Source organism: Arachis ipaensis, chromosome B5, assembly GCF_059453495.1.
Source record: "Arachis ipaensis isolate K30076 ecotype BB chromosome B5, ASM5945349v1, whole genome shotgun sequence".
NCBI classification, from domain to species: domain Eukaryota; kingdom Viridiplantae; phylum Streptophyta; class Magnoliopsida; order Fabales; family Fabaceae; genus Arachis; species Arachis ipaensis.
The window spans coordinates 6,646,165-6,666,974 of record NC_142440.1 but is presented as its reverse complement, the minus strand read 5'-3'; the positions used below and the strand labels follow the sequence as shown (position 1 = coordinate 6,666,974).

The 20,810-nt window shown below is 28.6% G+C and overlaps 1 non-coding gene and 1 pseudogene across 2 annotated transcripts; one reads left to right on the top strand and one right to left on the bottom strand.

The window, feature by feature from the left end:
* The first annotated feature begins 2,649 nt into the window (after positions 1-2,649).
* Positions 2,650-4,272, top strand: LOC107642684 (protein PHLOEM PROTEIN 2-LIKE A10 pseudogene; annotated as a pseudogene). Its single transcript, XR_015883142.1, has one exon. The product of XR_015883142.1 is annotated as a protein PHLOEM PROTEIN 2-LIKE A10 pseudogene (transcript).
* Positions 4,273-5,885: 1,613 nt separating this feature from the next.
* On the bottom strand, positions 5,886-6,473 carry LOC107641658 (uncharacterized). The gene is made up of 2 exons (XR_015883665.1): positions 6,308-6,473; positions 5,886-6,229 (listed from the first exon to the last, which is right to left on the bottom strand). It is a non-coding gene; the product is annotated as an uncharacterized LOC107641658 (transcript).
* Between the last annotated feature and the right edge of the window lie 14,337 nt (positions 6,474-20,810).

The following is a 20,810-nucleotide window of genomic DNA, read 5'->3' as shown; positions in this document are numbered from 1 at the left end:
TATGTAAAAAATTCTAAAGAAAAAAAAGTATTACATTGAAACTAAATATTTTATATGACATGTATATAAAGTTGGTGATGCGCTAATGAATAGCAACTTAGTTTGCTATTTAAAATGTAATAGTCGAAAAAATCATAAAGACTTATCAACAAAATATACTTAATAAAAATACCAATTATACACTCATACAGAAATACAACTTATGTACTTTAAAGTTATAAGTAGTTTTATTTAATTATTAGAAAAAAATAAGGATTAAGTATGATTTTGGTCCCTAAGTAGGAGCTGAAAATTTTTTTGTCATCAACTTTTTTTTGCATACAAAATCAATCCTAAAGTTTAACTTAATTTTAAAATGGTCTTTCGAACAATTATACGCTCACCCCCTATCACAATTTCGTCATCTCCTTTCTGCTTCTTCATCTTCTTCATCCTTCATCTTCTTCATTCCTGTTTAGTGATTTCCATATTCAAGATTCAAGCCAAACCAAAAACAGAGATTCACCCAATCAACAGAGCATGACATTGCAACAACATCAACATATCCAAAATCTATATCATCAGTAGACAAACTCCATCTTATATTTTAGGCCAAATCAGAATCACCAAGCAACAAATAACGAGAAAATTACACAGAAAATTCCACAACAAATTTCACACAGAAAAAGAAGAAGAAGGATAGGATTTAAATTTACTAGTTCAACCACAGCAGCTACGAAATTATAGATCAAGCCATAATTCAGCAGGGCGAGTGGGGAGGACCAGCGGAACAGTGGTGGGCGGTGAGGGTCGTCGAACATCGGCGAGGACTCGGGAAGCAGTGACGAGGGCGGCGAGAACCAGAAGCGGCGGCGAGGACTAGAAGCACCGGCGGCAGTGGAGGACACGAATCCCTTCAGCTCGCGCATCGCTCTCTCTCTTTGCGGTTAGCGACGGTGGCTCAACGGCGACGACAAGCCCAGTACGACAACGCGGCTCAACGGTGACAACGAGTCCAGGACGACGGCGGCTCCTCCTCCCCCCTCCCGGCCCTTTCCCCTTCGTGATCCCTTCCCCTTTCTTCTCCCCTGGTGGTCCCTTCCTCCATTTAACCCGTTTTCTTTCTTTCTTTCTTTTTATTTTATATTTTTTAATCAAGGATAATTTAGTAATAAAAAATAAAATTTTGGTAAAAAAGACGATTTTAAAATTAAGTTAAAATTTTGGGACGATTTTGTAAGTAAAAAATGATTGGGAACGGAAAAAATTTTCAATCCTTACCTTAAGGACCAAAATCGTACTTAACCCAAAAAAATAATTTCTACTGTAATTTTTTAATGGTTATAATTCTTTATAAATAAAGAGTTTTAAGATAAGTGAAAAAATTGAAATTGTTTGACAAATATTCACATAGAAAAACCTTTTTTTTTATACTTTTATTTCAATTTTTTTTCTTTTTACTTTTATTTTAACATTTTATTTCAGAATTCTATAAAATTAATATATTTATTTATTTTTTAATACTTCTTTTTTTTTCTTTTCTTTAATTTTTCTATTAATATTATTTTTAGCTTGAGAACCTACAACATTTGATAGTCGACATTATTAGAAAAATGTTGATTATCGTTGGATTTTTTATTAAAAAAACGAATAAAATCTAATGATAATTATTTACCTTTGAAAGGAATTAGTTAATATAAATTTTGTCAGTAAATATTTACCGTCTGCGACGAATTATCTACTAGAAAAATTATTTGGTTACCGACAGATATTTTCGATAGTAATGTTAACACCTCAATATGTTGTTTTCCGCACGATTATTATCAGATTATTTTTTTGATAAAAACAACCGTAATGTCAATTTTCTTGTTAAAAAAATTATAAAATAAATGGTCAATTTTTAATTTCTTATTTAATTTTTTTCATATAATTAATAATCAAATAAATTATCAAATATTTAAATAAATTACAAATTAAATAAATTAAATAAGGAGATCACTTTAATAAATACACTTAAAATGTCTTTTTTTAAAGACGTTTATACGTGTCATTTTATTATTGGACATCTTTATTAAATCGGTTAATAATTTATTTTTTAATAAACTAGAACAAAATTGATTTATTATAGTAATAATAATAAATCCAATGGTCCGCATTACAATTATTAGACCTGATTTAATCCGATCGAATTACATAATCTAAACTGAATATCTTTAAAATTTTTTATAAAAAGATAAATATATCCCTAACTTTTTGTTTTGCGGACATTTAAATCCCTAAAAATTTAAAAATATAATTAAATTCCTAAAAAAATTAAATTTATTATTATTGTAATAAAAAATCAAATTTATTTAAATTTGTTAAGAAATTTAAAAATAACTAGTTCATTAATACGTCCAATAATAATGTGATATGTACACGTAAACGTCTTTACAAAAAGACGTTTTACGTGTCTTTACGGGAGCATCTCCCATTAAATAAATACAATAAAACCAAATACTAATCTATGTAGATCTAGTCGTCCTTTAACAACCATGGGCTCATATAAAACAGATGAACGAACAGAACGAGTGTGTAAAGTGTTCACGCATCTACAAAGTACAGAGACTAAGCCCAAGCCCATAAAACATGTAGCTCAAGAAGAAAAAAAAAAATGTATTCTAATGGTTGGTGTAAGGCTGAAGCGATAGTATTTGCAGTGGGGTTGGCGCAGCAGAAATGAAAAGGACGGATAGGGTTATCGCTTCCACGAAAGAAAAAAAACAAAATTGTAGCTGCAATAGGAAACGGAATGGGAGTTTCTTAACCTCATAATCTTATCCCTCTAACTTCTATCCCTTCTTTCCATATAGATATTGAGCTGGAAGGTGTTATCGGTAATTTGGGGGTTAATGGAGCTGCAAGTGTTGGAGAAGGGTTTTGATTATGCCCGTAAGAGAAAGAAGTGGGTTTTTATCCTGGGTGCAGTCAGCTTCGCCAGTTATGGCGCTTACAGGCTTTATAACGCGCCTATCGTAGCGCGTAAGAGGATGAAAGTCTATAAGCTTTTTGGCACGCTGATTTCTGTTGCGGAAGCCGTTTCCGAATCCGCAGAAACCGTTGGGATCGTCTCTGGAGACCTCAAGGACTTCTTGCAAACCGATTCCGACCAACTTCCCAACAGCTTGAAGCAGATTTCCAAAATAGCACGCTCTCAGCACTTTGCTGATTCTCTCGCCACCGTCACGCGCTCTGTCACTGAGGGAGTTTTGCGAGGCTATGGAACCGTAAACCCCTCCAACGCCGACCAAACCGGTTCCGCATCGCTTCTTACGGACCGGGTGCTTGACAAAATGTTAACGCCAGCTGGGTCGGGTTTTGCCTCTGTAGTTGTTGGAAGCTTTGCTAGGAACCTCGTACTTGGTTTCTATTCAGGCGGTGCAGGGTTGAATTCGAGGAATGAAAATGGTGTCTCAGGTGCTGATAGATCATCCTCCAATGGTGTCCAAGTTCCGAATTGGGTGGATGTGGTTTGTGGTGATAAGTGTGCGGAACTCATTGGAAATTGCGTTCAGATTTTTGTGAGCACAGCTGTTGCTGTTTATCTTGACAAGACCATGCATATCAACACCTATGATGATTTTTTCTCTGGGTTAACCAACCCAAACCATGAGACTAAAATGAAGAACATGCTGGTGACTGTTTGTAATAATGCCATGGAGACTCTGATCAAAACAACGCACCAGGTGTTGAGAAACCCAAATCCCAGTTTCGGAGAAGATACTCCTTCAAGAATTGAGGCATTAGATGTAGAGACATCATTTGTTGATGAATCCAAACCGGGAAGTGAGTCTGATGATGAGAATGAGAATGAGAGTAGCTGGATCAGCAGGGTCTCATCCACTTTGGCAGTTCCAAGCAATAGGAAGCTTGTTCTTGATGTCACCGGGACGGTGACATTTGAGACTGTTAGATCGGTGATGGAGTTTCTGTTACAGACATTTGTTGAATCCATCAGAACATGTGTTGATGTTGTTCGCGAGGCAATGCTTGAGATTGTAAGATATGCTGCATCCAAATCCTCCGTTATTGTGACAACATGTCTCTCGTTGTGCCTCCACATAATACAACCGGTGGCACTTGGCCTTTGATACCTGCTCATACGTGATTCAAGTCTTGAACTAGCAAAACTTTTATCATAGTTTACTATCTTTATAGTTTATAGTATACCGTACATGGATAAGTTGTGTAAATGAATATGTATTAAAGGAATTATATTGTGAAAATATACATGAATCTTCCTTCCTGCGTTCATGAGAACATCCACTTCAAGGTACGAACTTGTAGAAAACTTGAAATTCATTGGTCTGAGGTGTAATCATTTTCAGATCTATTCCTCACTTGGAATGTTCTTGTAAAAAATAATAAGTATTACTGTATATAATGTTGATCCCATCATTTCTATTGATTGGGTGCCCTATTTATTGCATAAGTTTCATTCCAACCGATGGACAATTGGCCAGTTAAGAATTCGAAAGTAAAGTGCAAACTGCAAATTGAGCATGTGCATAGTATTGGAAAAATTTCAAGTATTGGTGAGCTATTAATCTCAACTATATATATTTTTTATAATTGAGATTAATAACTAAAATTAATGAAATATCATCATTCCTAAAATACTTGAAAGTTGAAACACTTCCCATGCTCCAGACATCACCTGTCAATCACTCCAAGGCAGCTATGCCTCCATGTACAAAAAAATGGCCCATTAAGATATGTTGGGCCGGTTGAATAGAATCTTTAATCAAAATCTATCAATCTATTTCATGTGATCACACCAAATTACACTATCACTAGGATCTATATCCGTACGGGACTATTTAACTTTATTTTATTACAGAGCAACTTTATTTTATCAAACTTATGTTAAATATTTAATATTATTGAAAAATAAAAAATATGAATTTCATTAAAATTTATTATCACATCTTAATAGTAATTTTATAATTTAATAAAAGATGTAGTAAAATTTTTTTTATGTCAAATAAAAAAGAGAATTCAAACATAGGGGATGGTAGCTGGTATTGGTAGGGTAGAAGAAAGACTTTAACATACTAGCGTATAATTTGATGCCTGCGAGCGGCTAGTGGCTACAATCTAGCTCAGGAATTATGCAATGATAACTCCAAATGACCATTCGCAGAAACGAAGGAATAATAATATGCAATGCATGGATCAGCTTCATGGGCTTGGCCGCTTGGGCACATAATAACAACAAAATGCAACTCCAAAAATTTTCGCCTGTTTTTAAAAAATGCCTTACTGCTACTTCATAGGGGTAGCCACTAGCCAGAATATATACTTCATAGGGGTACGCACCAATTTATAGAGCCATGCCATGTGAAATGTTTTCTTTTTTATTATTATTGTTATTTTCTACATCGCCAATACTATTAGTAATCTAGTATGCAGTTAGTGTCATTAATTTCTTTTGAGGTTTTATGCTTCTCTATGAAGGGAAGTCAAATAGAAAGTTTTAAATGACAGCTGAAGTAATGGTAAGTTGAAGCTCAACTGTCAACCAATTTATCAAAACCCCGCAACTACATACTGATCAAGTTACATTGAATACTGGAAGCAGCGCAGAGGACAGTAATAGCTTACATTAAATCTAAAGTTATGGTTACTTCTGCAAGTCAAAGCTCACGTACTTCCTCTTTGTCACTCATAAAAATTAAATACATTCCGAGCAGTATCAATTTATTTCAAATGTCCTCTTATGTATAATAATAGAATTTTTAATTTGTTCACAAAAATAACATATTCAAGTAACTTACTAGCTCTAACTAGCTAGTTAGTTTAGTTTGGCTTATTAGCATATTGTTGTTAGTTTAATAAATCACGTTGACAGAAAAATAAAATAACAATTTAATAAATAATAAGGACCATTAGATTATGGAAGCTAGTTTGTTGTTGAAGATAGACCATGGTCCATAGATGTGGAATTGCCGGAAATGGAATCTATTATATATCAAAACAAACTCTGGCTAGTAGATGCTGATATCTCATCCCAAATTAAAGAAGAAAGAAAGCTAAGCAAATCATGAAGCTAACAACAAAGAGGGAGAGGTGAGATGAGAGTTCAAGGGCGGTTATGATGGTTCTGAGTATAGATATAGTCGAGATGTGCGGTGAGTGTTCTTCTCATCAAGCATTCCTCTGCACCAACACTAAGGCCTTCACACTTGTCCTCTTCTACCTCAACATCATCCTACACATGATATAAATGGACATTAAACACCAATATTAATGCATATATAAATTCAATAATGATTTCAACAAATGAAACCTCATGATGATGGTGCGGTACTACTGTAGCCTCAGGTTCCATGCGTGAGGAGTAGGTGAGGGTGTAGCAGAGGAACAGAACCGTGAAGAACAACCCTGTGCTCATCTTGCTCGCCATGTATTTGTGCTACAACACAGAAAATAAAGTTAAATATGAGAGAATTTGTGTGCTTGTTGAACAAGTGGAGGAGGGAAGGGTATCTATTTATAGAGATAAGGATGTGAATCCTGAATGTGGTGGAAGGTCAAATAGCCTTTATTATTTTAATGGAAAAATCTAGGGCCAGGAATTTTTGTGTTTTCTGGCTAGCACTTAACCATCAAAATAAAAGTGAGTGATCTCTCCCCATTAGATGTAATCTCACACCATTAAAAACATTATTAATGGCCAATTGATGGTTACAAAATACCAAAATTGCTGGCCCCTGTCATTCCTCGCCCTATTATTGTAATAAAACTCTAAATAAAAATGGATAAATGTTTATTCTCAATGTCATTTTTATAACACTCCTACGTTTCCAAAACAACAAGTTTCTCGGTTGAAAATGAAGGATGATTTGCAATTTATATGTATCTTAGTAAAATTTCTGTCTATTTACCTTTTTGTTTGTATTCCCACTCCTAGCATATAATTCGCAAGCATATCTATATTTAGCGTTGATTGATTAAAATTACAATATGGTCATCATCCAAGTGTTCACGTGCTTAAACAAACTAATCACGCTTAGAACCATAAACTTTCAATTCACAGGCGCCATTAATAACAACTACAAAAAATAATTACGTACGAAAGGTATCTCAAATGTCACAGGCGCCATTAATCAGCCTTGCTCCCTGGATTGACTCTGGTGCCTGCAATCTGCATGATGAGTTTGCTTCGATATATAAATACATGTAATTAGAAAATTAAAAAGTAATAATTTAACTCCCGTTTTTTATAACGTGATGTCACTTCATACATAATATTTTTGCATTGTATGTGATCCGTCCCATGTAATTCAGAAATGCCAACTATAACCCGAAAAACTTGTCAAGCAAACAATAAAATTCTTAAGGCCATGTTTGTTTAGAGGTATTATAGAATATTATTAAATTAGTATATTTTGTGTTTATTTTAACTAAAAAAATTTACAAAAATATTAACAAGAAATATAATTTATTTTTTATTATTTTTGTTTAATTTTTTATAATTATATTTTTTAAATTTTTTAATAATTTATTCTAATTTATTACCAAACAAAATATAAAAATATTAATTTTTGTATTTCTATATTTTGTGTCTTATTGTCAGTGAACTTATACTCCAATTGTAATGGCTGCAAACATCTCAGTACCAAATACATTTTAAAACGATCACATCATTACACTATGATCTATATAATGAAGAAGTCATAATACAACAAAGTACAACTCAAATTACAAAAAATACATTATAAGTACTCTTGAAAAAATACTTTTTTTATTGAATTATTTATTGACTTGAGCATTAAAATATTTTTTATTTTTCACGCTCAATATCCTTTAAATTACGGAGTATACTTTATCAGCAAAAAAAAAAATGAAATTAAACAATCTACTTTTTGATAGGACGAGATATACATCAAAAGATCATCTCAAGTAAAAACAATATATATGTTTACGTGAATTTATAAAAAAAATGGCAATATTTTCTTAAAAATATATATTACCAAAAATATAAATTAAAACAAAACAACAAAAATAAGAACGGTTATAGTCTATTTCAACTCGTAAAAATAAAAACTTACATATTTAAATATCCAATTCGCTTTATTTTAGTCTTAAAGCAGTGACAACTTTAGGTCAAAGGTTTAGTCTAGAAACCAAACGACCGTCAGCATTACAAAAATTTCTTTTAGAAATATTGATAGGCTATAAGATGAGTAATATATTATTTATTTGCATGTTAGTCGTCAATACTTAGTTCTTGGAAAATCTTTTAGTGATTGTGATTTAAGACCAGATGGTATCTACTACACATATATACTATCTATATGTAGACAACTTAATAAGATTAGGAACATCAAAAGTTTATAAAATCTTAATAAATACTACTATATATATCACTAAATACTTACTGTTTCTATATATCTTTCTTAGATATGTAATTTTAATATTTATTAGGTCTTATTACAATAATTCAATTTTTGTATGTTATTAAGTAATGTATGTAATAGAGTTTTATATTAATAGCTAATCATATATATATATATATTTTGGTTGCCCACGGTATCCCCCAGTCTGACAGGCCAATGACTAATCCGTTGCAGATCGGAGCTCCATTTAAAGATCTGCTGCTGGTCAATGGGTTGCTGCATATACAAAGTGGGATTCGAACCCCCGACACTTGCTTAAGCGGACGAATAAACTGACCACTCGACCAACACAAATTGGTTATAGCTAATCATATCTGCTAATTATCACCAAAATATAAGTGTTTAATTCTAGATCTTACACTAATAGCGCTATCTCAAACAAATTTGATTTGCTGTCTATAATTTATATACAAATAACATTAATAAGATACTATATGTTTAATTAATTGTTTATCAAATTAAAGATTGTAAATAAACATTCTTTCTTTTTCTTGCGTGTGAGAGAGAGAAGCAGAGAAGAGCTCGTGACAAATCCACCCACCCACATTTTAACATTCCATCTTATTGATCACATCTTCAACTAATAATATTATAAAAAGAATTGATAGGTATAGACATTATATACATATAAATAAATAAAGAGAGAGAGATGGAGAATAGAATTTTAATGTCTATTGTTGTCTATACTTGTTTTTTCTGATGCTAAAAGAACTTTGTTCGATTTTGTTGAAGAAATTAGTTACATAGTATATAATAGATAGGTTTCTTGTGTGCTATTTCTTTTTTATGTATAACTTTGCAAGAAAATAGAGTCTAGTATATGCAATTTTGATACTCAAGTCAATATAAGTGTATTTTTTAAATATAAAGCTAAAGGAAATAAAAAAAAAATCTTATTCTAAAATTGAAATAATTCTTTTATAACCAATTGATAACTCTATGATAATCGAAATATAATGTTAAAAAAATAGTTTTTGTCCAAATTATTAATTAATTACAACCGAATTATAATGCCAGTTCATATAGTAATCTTTTCTTTTTCATTCTTTGACAAAAAAAATGTTAGTATTCTAATATATTTAAGTTTCTAACTACAAGACAGTTTAACGAGTCAAGAAGGGAATTTTTTTGTTAAAAAAAGTTAAAACTTTCGGTAGGTAAAGAAAGTGTTGTGTCGGACAAAATATTCTTAAGCTCCTCATAATATTCAAACTATGTTATGGGTCAAAATAAAACTTAACTGTCAACAAAATAATGAGTACCGAGTTTTTGTGTTGACTTCATATGCTAGAATGTTGTTACTGTTACTAAAGCATCAAGGAATATTAACCAATTAAATTCTAAACTTTTTAAAAGGAATATTTGTTAAACAAAAATGTATACATCATTACATATATACTCAGCACTTATATTATTGATTCAGATTCAAAGGATAGTAGTCAATAGTCATTTAATATTATTATTTGATCAATTACTTATCCCTATCTCCACTGTAATGAGAGGTGGTAAATTGATAGAAATCTGTTAGAGCGTATGTGTAATTCACTAAAAAGGATGAATTGAGAAAAGTCTGTCTAACCTGTACCGTTTAATCCGTAGGTTTTGGTGTGCTTTGGCAAGGCGGATTTTTTCATTGGACCTTTTTTTTGTTAGGGTCATTTTTTTCTTATGATGTTATTAATCCACAGGAGGATGAAAATGATAATTGAAGATGTTTTAAGTTATATTTTGGATTGTATTTTATATTTGATTGATTATAAACTTGAAGATGTTTAATAATATATTTTGGATAATGTTTGTTTTGCTTTGTACAATGTTAGTTTTATTATTTTGTTTTAAAAAATTTGGTTTATAATTATGTTTATTATATATTTATAATTATAAAGACTTTAGTGTTTGTGAATTTAAAAATTATAATTTATTTATATCTTTAAAAATTATAAATTTATTGAAATGATTGTGAAATTATATATATTATTTAATATTCAATAATCTATAAAAAAAGATTTGGCGAAAGAAAAATTTAGAACCGTCTCACTGGGTGGAGCGAAACGAACCGGATTTTTGGCGGGACCAGAACGATTTTTCCGTTTGCCACCTCTAACTGCAACATCAAATTATTTAATTAACCAACTTGCTGTATACGATTATGGCGTATCAACGTTTGTGGTAGATAAATAGCCCAACGATGTACCTTCAAACTGAATAATTTGAAACCTGTAGCTGATCATAATGAATCTGGGACCATCCATACCAAACAGATTCCGTGAGCAATTTTGGAATTAAGTATTGCAATTCCATTTTGCAACTTCGTGTTAACTAAGGACTAAGAGGCTATCCACAATTTCTTTGTGGTTGTTGCATATGCCAAGCGGATTGGAAGAGTTAGCCATCATATATAGAGTCATAAATCTGATCATAATCAACCATGCTATTGCTATATATATACTAAAAATCAACCACCAAAATAGATTCTGAAAATGAAAATAGGCATGCATATTTAGTTATTTGCATCCCAAAGTGTAACATTTCTGACTTATTTGGCTACTCACAAATAAAATGTAAACAGAGTATTGACAAGCCCTGCAGTACTCTTTAGTAGTTTATTTTCACTACGCTCTACACTCAAATGTCTTTATCCCATCATTGATATATCATGAAAACAATTTTTAGTGATGAATTCTTTTGAAAAAAAATATTTTCTATAAAGAATAAATTTCTCTAACGAAAGTATAAAACATTAGACACTCATCATTGTTTCGGAATTATATACTTTTAAATGTTTAAAAAGCTCAACTAACTGCTAACTGTGTTAGATTTCGTGATTAATGAAGCGGATATATGTAATACCAATGTCTCCTTCAAGTATTGGCACATATCTTTTTTTATCGATTGCATTAATTAAAAATAAAGCCTAGCTATCTTGAGTGCTAATGGTGGGTGAGAACTGAGAACAGCGAGAAAGCCTTTGATTCTTGGCCTTAGTTTCAATTTTCAAAGGCAATATGATGATTGGCAAGTACCAAAGGTAAGTGATTGAATTTGGGGGTCCATTATTTGAAAGAAATAAAAAGGCCGGCTTCTCAGCTTTCACAATCAGAATAGTCAGTGCTGAAGAAGCAAATCCGAAAGGAAATAGATAACAAAGTGTGTGTGGAAACTTGAAATCTTTAATGATTGGAATATATAAGTGGATACGAAAACTTTGCCACAGATATAGTCCAAAAACAGCACTATGACTTGCCTTTTTCTCCTTCTCGTGTGAACACAATTACTAGCTAGCTTCAAGTTTATGCGCTAACACGCGTGTTTTCAATGCGATTTAAATTGATTTTATTAAAAAATTCATTCGATTTAAAATATTAATTTGATTTGTAGTGCAGTTTTAAATTTGATGAATTTTTTTTAGAGAATCTGATTTAATTTCAAATTACTTAAATTGGATTGATTTCGTAATTTTGTAAATTAAAAAATTAAATATATATAATAATTTTTTATTATTAAATTTTAAATAATTAATAATATCATAATAAATTTTAATAATATTAAAAAAATAACATAATAATAAAAATAAAATTATAAATTAATTAAAATAAATAAATAAATCTCATTTTAAATTGATAAAATATTTACTAAATAATAATAATAATAATAATACATGAATAACATTAAAATTTATAACAAATTGAATGTATTACAAATAAAATTTTAAATATAATAATAAAATAATAATATTATAGTATATTGTGTAGTTTAAATTATATTGGAATGATTTTGAAAAATAAATTCAAAATTTAATTTAATCTATACAATTTACCAAAAATAAAATATAATCAAATTTAAATTAGTGCAATTTTAATTAATTTTTTATTTAAATTAAATTAAATAATCAGTTTAATTTAGGTCAGAATTTGAAGTTTGATTATCCTACTTCTCAGCAGCTTCAGTACATGCATCCATTATTTTATAGGAAAATTATTAGGTATACTGCTATACGAAATTGGAACTCTGGTGTTCCATGTACAATCAATTTTTCGGTATGGACGAATTTGATCCTATGAAGAGCACGAAAGATTCACAATGACTAACTTGAAAAAAAAAAAAAAAAAAAAGCTTTGTATCATGCTTTGCATGTATTATTCTAAATAATTATTATCCCAAATAATACAGTTGATTCAAAAAGATCGCAATTCAAATTATTAATTTCCTTCTACTACTTGGATCCTTAATTGTTGGTGTAACTAATTTTTTCTCAGTTGCCATTTGTTATAAATATTATTTTCATGAAATTCTTTTTAAAATAATTTATTTATTATAATATATAAAAAAAAAGAGCTCAAAATAGCGTTATAACGAAAAAATATCCCATAAATTTTTTAGTTTCATGTAAAATTGGTATATCATCTATAAACTTAATCTGCAATAATATAAAAAGAATCAACTATTTCAGAACTACATTTATACTATCATAGAAAACAGCTATATAATCAATATAGTATTAATTTCATAATTTTAGAAATTAAATTATCTAATTTCATAAAAAAAAATAGTATAAAGAATGTTAATTTATATTAATGATTCGAATTCTAATATTGCGTATCATATTTAGAAAATAGTTAAAATCATATTTAAATTCATAATTTTTTTATACAATAGTTGATATTTTACTTTTTAAATTTTTTATCTATATTTATAAATATAAATACAACTTTATTTTTTCTCCAATTGTATTCATATATATTGATATTATTATTATTAATGTGTTTTTTTATATGAATAGCTATAGTTAATAATATTTATCTAACTAATTACAATTTTTTTTAAACGGAGGTTTATTCCTGCAATCAGAAGTTACACTACAAACAAAAAAAGGTAAGATAATAAATTATTACTTTTAACTTACTAATATAAACAATTAGTTAATTTATAATTTTCTTTTTTTGTTTTTGTAAGTTGTTCGTTTGCGGTGCCTGCTGAAGGGTTTTAAATATTTGATAGTGATTCGGAAAGATGCATAAGACCCACAACATTCATTTTTGGTCAAGAAGACCCACAATTTTAATGTTTAATCCCATTTAAATTTGGGCCTGTATTCGTTGTCCCAAGTCCCTAACATTATACATGCTGAAACTGTTCCAACTTAAATGCACACTGTTAACCAAAAAAGAAAAAAAAGTGCGCACTAAGTTTATGGCTTATGGATCAATAATGAAATCATCAACAATGTTCTCTTTTTTTTTTCCTAGAGAAAATGCTAAGAATGTCATACCATTTTTTTAAAAAGGAAAAAAGAAAATGCTATTTGAAGTGACCGGTTTTGAAGGTCAGTTTAGGAGAGTATCAAAATTTCAAAATCTCCACCAATTGATATACTATACCCATTCGGCATTCAGCAAAAACGAAGAGGGAATGAACGATTCAATACCAAATACTATTCACATAAAAGTATCTTTAAATAATTAATTATATAATATTTTAATTAAATTCACTTAAAATTTTTATTTTAATTTTATTTTTATTGTGAATTAATTTTTTATCTCCCTAAAATTCAACTTAATTCCGCCATTCAGGATCAGATTCAATTGTATATGCAGTCCAGCTATATAAAAAAATCGAAGTGATTAATTAATTCCACCACATTTGAATTTTCTATTTTTCTCAATATAGTGTATAAGTATATATATCTCAAACACTGAAACACATATAAAATAAAGGTAGCTACTCCAACGAAGATTTAATGATTATCATCATGTGAAAATATATCATTTTAATTTAATGATAGATTGTAGGACTTAATTTTATTTGAAGTAAAAGTGTTACCTTTATTTAAAATGTTACTAAATAAATAAATTATACTTTTTAAACAAGGATCATCATGAGAAGATATTTTTGACATCTTTATGGGAGTAGTTGCCTAAAATAAATACACACACCGACACACGACTATATGCTTAAAAGGTAGAGCGACTTTTATTGGCCACTATCTAGATTGTAAATACTATCTGTAATAAGATTATCTGCTTCATATAACTGCTCAAAGGACCTGATTAAGCGAAGCGATTAGTGTATACATATAGTATCTATTGTCCTCAACTGTGTATACTTTCGTTGATTGATTGGCTTCACAAAATTCTTTGAAAAGTGTACAGTATTGCTAGCACTACTATTGAATATTGATGTTATTTAATTCAACAAAATTATTTATACGTATACAGATTAAGATATATGGTGGATGGTTACGTTTTACAAACGTTTATATAGTGGACTGACCATGACAACAAAAAATAAATGATACGCATTTCAAACGTTGATAATATAAAAATTTTAAATATTATTTAATAATTATTAGTTTATATTTTTAAATATTAAAATATTTATTTTAATTTTATATATTTTAATTTTTATTTATTTAGTTATTAGATTAAATTTTATGTTAATGAATTTAATTTTTTTTTTATTTTAACCTACTAAAAAATTATAAATATCTTCTAAACTATTATATATAGTTAACATAGAGAAGTTCGAAGAGTGTAAAATTAGCATTCAAAGATTACAGGAGTATTAAATTAACACTTAAAGATTAGATGAATGTCAAATTAGTACTCTTTTAATTTAATTATAATAGTTTAAAAGGTATTTATAATTTTTTATTAAGTCAAAATAAAATAAAAAAATCTAAATCTATTAATATAAAGTTTAATCTAATAATTAAATAAAAAATTTAAATACATGAAATTAAATTAAATTTTTTAATATTTAAAAATATAAACTAATACCAATTAAATAATATTTAAATTTTTTATATTACGGATATTTAAGTACTTATCAGTAAATGAGTAAAGAAGTAGCTCATTAGTATAATTGGTTATCTAATTTTTTTTGATAAAAATACTATTTATACACTAAAATTAGTTACTAAAATAAGTTATCAATATATTTGTATATAAATATATGTGTAGTTTAATTTATATTTAATATGTATTTATATTCTAACATATATTTTATACTAATGACTGATTTTAGTGGCTGATTTTAGTGTACATTTAGCATAACTCTTTTCTTTTAATATACGTTTGTCCTTCTTTAATAAGATTTATGTCTTTGGTTAATTTAACCTAGAAAGAAAAAGCATTGTGTAGTAAACTTTTTAAAGCTTAAACCAAAGAAATAAAGAAAAAGCTTAAAATAAAGGTAGCGGCACTATTACTATTAAGTTGGCTTTACATTTTTGTTACTATCATGATCCATTGAATTAGTGTGTTTCCTCTTGGTGGTGACTGGTGAGGTAGCTTTATGTTAATCAATCTACGTCTATGGAAACAGAGTAGAAATTGGAGTTTACGTGGAAATGCGTGTTAAACTTGAAATGAAGAGACAGGATCCCGCCCAGACGAGCGAGCTTTCAATTCAAGTAGGTGAGGCCCTTCCTTCACTTACTTACAAAAACGTATGTAACAATGCAAGCCTACATTCTTGACTCCAAATAAAGTTGAAGAAAGAATGACATCATTTAGAAAAGAAAAAGCTCCAAGTCTACTTCATAAGATGGATAGAGAGAAATCAAGACATTCCCCCTTGTTAATACTACAAGAGTCAATAGTAAGGTGTCGGATTTGCCTATGAGCATCAAGTATCTATTATTAATAATAAAATATTATGTGGTTCATATTTTTTTGCATGCTCCATCACTCTAGCTAAATTTTGGGATTTTCTTTTTATTATTTAATTGCATCTCAAGAAAAATATCTCGATGTTTTAGTTAAAGTAAATTCTAAAGTTTGTTTTGGACTTTTAAAAATTTTTATGTAGCAGCTTCTCCTTCTTGTTGCAATTATACGGTCACTGCTTAAAAAGAATTGGAACGTATTATTAAATTAAGTATCCAGAGAAAATAATAATTGTGCAGAAGTATTAGCTAAATTTGATCATATTCAATCTCTTTTTTTTAGTTTATAATTTTCACTGTACTTTCGTTTCAGTGTTTTTTGCGAATTTTAAGGTTATCTTTCTATATGTTATTTCCTGTCCCATTGATAATTAAAAATATATTTTATATTTAAATTAATACTAATAATTCTATAATTATTTTTACTAAAAATATTAATTTATATGGTCTTTGGATAAAAATTAGATGAATTTTATGATGTTTTTATTGTGATGCTTAGATTATCTAACTTACTTTTTAAATAAAAAATAAATTATTTAAAATAAAAAATAAAATATTTAAAATTTATTAAATTATATATATATTAGACACAATATAAAAGAAAAATTAAGTAGAGCCTCAGCTCAATCTGTTTTGCATTGCTAGAGACAAGAGTAGCCAATTGACAGAAAGCAGTGGGGCCCAAGCAATCTGCATCAGCGCTTCAAAATTTCTCTAACGTTCACGCCTCGTTCGAACATGAATACGCTAGCACCACTGCATAATTATTGTACGAGCGTTTGGATAATTCTCAAATGAATTTTAAGGAGAAAATATCTTGGACGAAATATCAAAACTAAGTAATAAGAATGTGGCATAGTTTTATTGTTGGTTAATTTTGATTTTCTTATTTAAAAAATTAATTAAACTAATTAATTAACTGTAAAAAAGTAAATAATTTAAAAAATCAGCTAGGTCAACTGATTTTGTTATTTCTACTTCAACAATTTTGGATATAATAAAAGATTAAATTTAATCAAATTTCTTTTCACATGTTATTTTTTATTTGGTGTTCTCCATGACAGTTTTGTTTTCAAGGTGGCTAGGATGACTATGAACGCCGAAACAAAAGGAAGGAGACAAGTAGCAGGTTGACTCGCATGTGGGGATGTTTTTGACCAGATTAGATGAACAGTAAATGTGCTAACGAAGAATGGTAATTGTTTATGTGGGTGTTTAATTTAAAAGATTAATTAAATAATTATAAATATTTTTTTTAACATTATCTTAACATGACATATCAATAACAAATGAATTCTGTTAGACAGCTAATGGAGTATTTGTACAATGAGTTATTTATTTGGTTCAATATGAGTTAAAAAATGGACATTCAAAATAAAATACTATTAATTTTTCAAATACAATACACCTATACTAACCAAAATAACCATCCGTATATCAGAAATAATAAACATCTGATATCCTATTGAATCGAACATCCCTAAACTATCATTATACACATTGTACAGATACTCTCTATACTTCCTCATAATAAATTTATTGTGAACGTGAATTTTGTGTGCCATTGCCTAATAAATTACTGTATATATATAAAGTAATATTCAAATTAAAATTTTAATACTTATTTAAATAAATAAATAAAACAATCACTTATCCAACCCAAGTTAATTTTCAAATATAATGTCATGTTTTGTATCCAAAATCTTGGCCCAAAGACAAGAAACCAAACACTCTGCACCATTTGCAATTTCAACGAGTTCTGAACGAATTAGCTCCTTGGTAATGGCTCAATCTATAGATAGAAAGCCCTTCAACCCAATGCGAATGACCTATTTCTTGCGACACCTCCAACCTCTGATTAACGCTACCTCCACCTGCAACATCCAACTAAACATGTAATTAATAAACTGAATATATTAATTATCAATCAAAATATCATTAAAACCTAATTTCTGAACACTCCCAATGCACATGAAGTTTACAGTAAGTCAATTTCATAAACATAATTATATTTTGGTTGGTCCCCCTTCAACAGAACAGAAACTCCACTTCCAATAACTAAGACCTTCGCTGCCATGGGCTAGAAACGTATCAAAATTGCTCGAGGTTGAAGCCCTTTCTCATCCAAGTTCAAAGCAACACCTTACAATCTCTCTGAATCAGTTTTGATGTTTTTATTTCTTAGTTTTTTATTTGGTTGGGGCCGAATAAAATAGTATGGAATTGGTGCTGTGTCAGCTTTTTCTCTTTGATGAAATCCTATGCTTGCTTCTTGCTTCTACTTTGCGTCCCCTTGTGTTCACATGCTTTGCTTAATCAACATCTTCCATAGCTTCATCCATTGCTTTGCCATGGTCAATTAGCATAAGATTAATACCAGCCTCTTGTTACTTGTTAGACGCATTCACAATAAAAGAAAAAGTTGATGAGGCTATATGCCTAATTAATCAGCAGCTGGATTTATTTTAGAAAAACTTAACAGATTGCTTTTAGAGTAAAAAAGAATTAATATCCATGATTCGTTGATAGATAAAATTTATGAACATGGAGATTAGGGATTATTTTTCTTTTTCGATAGTTGAGATCATGAATGATTTATAAGAATATGCATGTGAGAAAACAGAAATTACCGGAGGCGTTTTTTAAACTAACAATCATGGGAAGAGAAATTCATTTTTTTTGGTTTTGGAAAAACAAATTTATTGAGACACAGTGCCTTTTTTAAATTTCAATTTAAAAAAAAAAACAATTTGTCAGAAGCAAAATCACAGAATAAAATTTATTAAACTACTCTTCTATCTTAGTCTATGATAACAATAAAAAGTCTTGTGACTCACAAATTCAACCCAATAAAATACATAAATTCAGTTATAATTTTAGTCTTTATTATTTTATTTTATCTTATCTTTAGTTATTCTTATTATCTTATCTTTATTTTTTTTAAAAAAAACGAATTTTCAGATCAATTATATCTACATAAATAATAAAATTACACCATTCTCATCTAAAATCATTTCGCACATAGGAACATATTAAAAATTAAAGAGTGCTGCTTTTAATGTGAAAATATCTAGTCGTAAGTTTCAATCGTACAATTTATCTCTTAACAAAATATTATTAGAAGAATATTTAATAAAATAAATCAATCCATTTAAGAATATTACTATATTAACAAATACATATCTTATCATTTTTCTTTTAAATCTTTTAATATTTCAATTTATTTGTTAGAATTTTTAGGAATTTTAAATCTGTGCCCCTATCCAAACAATGAAAAGCCATTATATAACACAATGAACTAATAATAATAATAATAATAATAATAATAATAATAATAATAATAATAATAATAATAATAATAATAATAATAATAATAGTTTAATGGACAAAGAATTATAACCATTTTGAAATCTTCTGAGACAAATGAAAAAGAAATAAAAAAAGATGTGTGAAAAATAAAAATTCAAATAAAATTGCCTCAATTTTTTATGTAAAGAAATAAATATCGAACATTATATCGACTTAGATCGATCTTATTAAATTGTTGGATTAAATATGATTAAATGTGATATTTAAAGCACAATCATCTAACATTACTCACTTTAGTGTTGCAATGTTATGTTTTTATACAAAGTAATAAACATAACATAATCTAGACGTATAATGTCAAGTTGTGCAGTGTGCTTTTTTTTTTCTTTCATTTGTAATGAGAATTAGAGAGTGAAAGTGTTTTACTTTTTAAAAGAGAGAGCATGAATTAAAAACGTAGAAGAATTGTATTAAAAATATGAATTAAGTTTAAATTTAACAATAATTTAACATATCTTATATAAGAGAGATTAAATTACAAGATTCACGCAAGAGTCTAACAAACTCTACGAATTTAATCATTAACTAATTACAGTTGGACCAATAAATCTATGACTATACATGTATAAAATTCCAACAAACTAAATCAGAAGTATTCTAACAAATTTATACATGCATATAACTCTAACAAATTAAATCAGAAACACTCTAATAAATTTACACATGTCAAGTTATTGCTTCATCTTGATATGTAATTCTTTCAATTAGTTCAGTATCACACTTGTCTTCATTAATTTGATACTTATCTCTATATATTATATTTATTGTGTTTAATAAAATGAAATAAACAAAATATTTTCGTATAACCATTAAACCATATATTTTTTATAGTTTTATGACATTAAGGGGTTTTGAGGGAAAAAAAGAAAAAAAAAAAAAAACTTCTCCTACATTGAAGGGCAGACATTGCTAACAGTTGTTTGCGGGGTCGTACAGGAATATATATGAGCATATGCGGATATGCCTGGCCATTTTATTTCTTCCCACTAAAGCTTTATACAATTATCAATTTGTCATTGACAAACTCTACGTGAGAATATTCCCCAGGCCATATTATTCTTGATTAACAAAATACCATTTAAAAATCTCCAAATCAGCATCACAGACAAAGAATGCCCCATAATTAAACCATGCTTGTTCTTAGTTAAAATTTAATTTTTATCTACCCCCGCTACTTTCAAACCTAAAAGTAACACCTAAAGAATGATAGAATAACGTGTTTTGTCTGACGTTTTTATTTTATATGGATTTAACCTTAAGTAATTCACGTTGAAAAAAATAAATAAAATTTAAAATTATGCAAATATTTTAAATCATAATTGGTTACTGATACGAGCAAACCTATTCATAATGGG